This window comes from Bufo bufo, chromosome 5 (genome assembly GCF_905171765.1).
Source record: "Bufo bufo chromosome 5, aBufBuf1.1, whole genome shotgun sequence".
NCBI classification, from domain to species: Eukaryota; Metazoa; Chordata; class Amphibia; order Anura; family Bufonidae; genus Bufo; species Bufo bufo.
In genome coordinates, this window is record NC_053393.1 from 151,993,744 (window position 1) to 151,998,949 (window position 5,206).

Genomic DNA, 5,206 nt, shown 5'->3' on the forward strand with positions numbered 1-5,206 from the left:
AGGGTAATTTCACACTAGAGGCAGGATTGATCCAACAGGCTGTTCACCCTGTCGGATCCGCCCTGCCGCTATTTTGCCGTGCCGCTGGACTGCCGCTCTGTCCCCATTGACTATAAAGGGGACAGTGGTGGAGCTATGGCGCAGCACGGCAGTGCACAGCGAGCGGCCACTTGACTAAAAGTCGTGGATTTTCGACTTTTTATGGTACTTTCACACTAGCGTTAGTGTGATCCGGCAGGCAGTTCCATCGTCGGAGCTGCCCGCCGGATCCGCCAATCAGTGTGACAACTGACAGCATTTGTAGACGGATCCAGGTGCGGATCCGTCTAGAAATGCATTGCAATAACGGATCCGTCTATCCGCTTGTCACATTTTTCATGTTCTGCGCATGCGCAGACCGGAAGGGCGGATCCGTCCTTCAGTTGTTTTGCAACGCCGGATCCGCACGGCAGCTCCGTCGTCGGAGCTGCGTGCCTGCTGGATCCACCGATCAGTGTGACAAGTGACAGCATTTGTAGACGTATCCAGGTGCGGATCCGTCTAGAAATGCATTGCAATAACGGATCCGTCCAGCGGCACCGTCAAATAGCGGCAGGGCGGATCCGACAGGGTGAACAGCCTGTCGGATACGTCCTGCCGCTAGTGTGAAAATATCATTAGCATTATCTGTATCTAAGCAATATCTATATTATTCAAATATATATTCAATATGGATATTGCTTAGATAAATCCATATATTGGTGGCAGATAAGGATTTTATATAGCTGAATAATGATGATGATGATAATAATGATGGCCAATAATTTATTTATATTTCCCAGGGGGTGTTGAATGTGTACTAGTGGTTGGGGGGGGACCCAGGGCTGTAATAACGATCCCCAGATGCAGAGGGGAACCTTTACAAACTGCCACCTCTAGCCCCAGTGAATGCAGGAGGGACAAACATACCCTGTGCTGCTGGAGAAGAGATCACCTTGGTATGTACTGCACATGAGTGATCGCATAGCAGAGCCGAGGCAGTGACAAGAGCTGGAGGGGGGAGGGCACCAGAGGCTCTGACGTCTCGTTTACAGAGCCTGGCCACTCCCTCAAGCAGAGAGAAGCTTGTAAACGAAACGTCACCAGCAGAGCAGGGTTACTGACGTCAGGTGTAACATGACCCTGAACTGAACTGGCCAAACAGTGATAGATAGGTGATGAAAGCGATTTTAAGAATCTTTCACTGGTCTACAATAAATGCAATTAGAATAGATTTATTTAAGTCGGATAACCCCTTTAAACCGCCATTAGGTATCATTTAACACTCTGACATTGCTATGTCCATGAGTGATAGTTTACACCAGATAGCCTTCAATGTTATACAGTTGTACTGTTATGTTACCTCCTTATTTCTTTTATCTCTCAGGCATATTGTTTATCTGGTGTAGAGATCATTGGCCAAGGTAGATCCAAAAGGCTCGATCTTAGGCTACTTTCACACTTGCGTTCAGAGCGGGTCCGTCTGATGTCTGCTCAGACGGATCCGCTCCTATAATGCAGACATTTGTATCCGTTCAGAACGGATCCGTCTGCATTATAACTTGCATTCTAAGTGTGAAAGTAGCCTGAACGGATCCGTCTGCATTATAACTTAGAAAAATTTCTAAGTGTGAAAGTAGCCTGAACGGATCCGTCCAGACTTTACATTGAAAGTCAATGGGGACGGATCCGTTTGAAGATTGAGCCATATTGTGTCATCTTCAAACGGATCCGTCTCCATTGACTTACATTGTAAATCTGGACGGATCCGCTTGCCTCCGCACGGCCAGGCGGACACCCGAACCGCCTGCTGAGCGACGCGGAGGCTGAACGCCGCCAGACTGATGCATTCTGAACGGATCCGCGTCCACTCAGAATGCATTACAGCTGGACGGATGCGTTCGGGGCCGCTTGTGAGCCCCTTCAAACGGAGCTCACGAGCGGACACCCGAACGCAGGTGTGAAAGTGGCCTTAGTTATACTCATTATACTGTTAGAGTATAGTTTCTTTCAATAGCAGTATTAGAATTATTTTAGGTATCTCTCATATATGTATCTCATATAGGTATCTCTCATATATGCTCTGAATATTATCCCATCCCTTACTCACCTCCCACCCCCCCTCCTGATTCTCCCTCACATTCTTGAGGGATATATCTAAGTTTATTCCTTTAAACGACACTGAGAATAGAACTCCCCCCTCCTCCCCCCCCTGCTCTTCCTGCACCTCCCCTATGGCTGTTTAAAGTGTTTGCGGACCATCAGAGAATTAGTACACTACCAACAAATATCACTTATTACAAAGGCCTTACATTGCAAATGGCTTGCATTACAATATAGGGAAAAATTTTAATGCTTCTATGACCATTATTGTGTGCAGATCCTACCCCTCTCTTCTCCCCCCCCCCCCCCCACTCCTTTTTTTTTTCCTCAAAGGGATAGCTACCCCTTGGAATCTCTCAATGTTGTGTGAACAATATTGGTCATTGTACATTGTTCCAGGCTGAGATCCACCCCCCTCTAACTTTGCTAGCTGATGTACCAGGTGTCATTCAAAGTTAATCATTGATTATGACAGTTTTTACTAAGGTTAAGATATTTGTTGCTCAAAATGTCTTCCATCACAAATGTTCTACATTGCAAATAACTAATATCATGGTACAATAGAAATGTTTACATAGGGTATAAAACATCATTGCTTATAGACCCCCCCCTCCTCCCTCCCCCCCTTCCTTCACCATACCACTTACACCACTTACACCACTTACACCATTTTTTCAAGGGACATACCAAACGCCAGCAGAAAGTATCTCAATTATGTAAGGACGCCGCTCTTATTCAAACTCTTTACGTACTAATGTTTCTCTCATCCGGGATACAGATCATTAGATCAGGTAGATCCAGGGGGATTGGTCTCAGTCATACTCACTGCACTGTTAGAGTATGGTTTGATTCTTCTGCAGTATTAGAATTACTTTTGTGGGGTATCTACCATACATGCTCTGACTGTTATCCCATACCTTACACTTCCCCCCCTCCCCCTCCCCACCCACTTTCTTCCCCGTACCACCTCTATCGCCCTTTAGGAGATACCACATACCATCAAGAAAGACGGTTAAATTTCAGAGCCTATTAATGATTTAAGAATACCCACATCATCGAGCACTGCTATATATTTGACCAACACTGCATTTTAGGGATCTTCCTTTCTCTAACCAGACATTAACTATTTAGCCATGATCCACCCTACTAGTTACATACCGAACAAATGTTCTCTGAGACTCTGCCCAACGTGTTTCAAGGGTCAGTTTATCAATAACCGTTTATTTTCCTCAGGAGGGCTTATTCTGCCCCTCCTAAATGCACAAGCTTGCATACTGGAGGTCAGGATAGATACTGTCCTCGCTCCTTAATACATCCCCCATAAATCTAGAGGAGTATCAACTCTAGTATCCTCTTTCTGCAACTTAGTCGCAGATTTCATCTTTTCTATCATCTTTCCCTCTCTTACTTCTTTTTACTTTTTTCTTTCCTCAAGCACCCTTTTCTCAACTCGGTGCCCACTCTACTTCCCTTACTAACTCCTTGTACATCTCACCCTTTCCCTTTGTCCTTCTACCCCCCCCCCCCACATCCAAAACCAGCAGTCACAGATGGATTGCAATATCACAACACTCAATGCAAAGGGTCTTAACTCGCCCAACAGAAGAAGCCTTGTCTTGCTCCTTATGAGAAAGCTCAAAGCACATATAGTCTTCCTACAGGAGACTCATTTTAAAACCAATCGCATACCAAAACTGCCTAAATTGCCTTTTACACAATGGTACCATAACCCCAGTACCTCTTCAGCATCACGAGGGGGTGTCAGTTGCGGTGCACCATTCAATACCCTTCGTGCTTACTAACTCACACATGGATACAGATGGTAGGCTAATGTTTTTAAAGGGAGAAATAGGCACACAAAAATTCAAGTTCGCAAACCTTTATGTTCCTAACACAGGCCACGTGGCGTGGCTGTGCAAAGCAATGCAATATACAAAAACGGTTTGGCAGCACTACTGTCCCACATAAGGGAAAGCCATTCAGGAAAATACCTTGAAGGTAGTGGTGCACGCAGATGGGGACCCTGGCTGTTGATCCCAATGTCAGAATAGATATACAAGAAATCTGCAGCACTCGTCAATGTGATAAATCCAAGGTGGTTTATTCCATATACAGCAAGGTGGTGCGACGTTTCGACCTAACCCGGTCTTTCTCAAGCAACAAAATGAATTTAGTCTGTGTGTGCTTTATACCATACAAAGTGGGTGGAGCCATCGCTTCCCCAGGTGAGGTGATATATCCAATTATATCCAAATACATATACATCGTCATAATAATGAGGATTGTTTCCAATCCAGTATGGTGAACAATCTTAGTGACATATAAACATATACACTTCTATATAATAATAACATTGTCTCCTACCCTAAGGTGACGTCCCCGGGGTTCTAACCCATGTCCGCAGTGTTCTTACAGCGCGCTGAACTCAGCGTCCCGGAAGTCGCACTGCGCATGCGTGCCCGCCTACCATCAGCCAATAGAAAAATTTTTTCAAGTATCGCGTCATCTGTTGTCGTGGGTTTCCACAGGCAAAAGTGCTTCCCGGCATCGCACCAGATGACCCGAGTCATGACGCAGGTAGTTACCATGGGGACGCGGCTATTGACACATCAAACTGCTGGATCATCCGCGTTACCCCACATACTACCTCCTCATTATATAGATAGTGAAAGGGTGAGTGGCGGTGGGTGGAAAGGTCAATGTCATCGGTCCTCAGGCAGTAACATTTAAAATTACTCTATTAAATCACGGGTTCAAGTCCCTAAATGTTATATGTGGTTCCTCCAGGTGGAATACCGATTTCACTCGGTTCTCCCTCCTTCCTGAGGATACCCCATACCCATGCATACTTCTCCTTATGAAAGTGTACATGTCCCCATCCGTGACATCAGATGAGACATGTGTACACTTTTCAGGGTTATTTTCAGTCGCTAAGGGCACCACACGGATCGATCACCGCAAAGTGACAACAGTCCAGGTGGCCCACCGCGGCTGTCCACTCATGCAACATTATAGGTTCAGTGGCCATGGACCAACGTCATGCACTTACCACCGCCTGCCAAACCCAAGCACCATACAGTGTCAG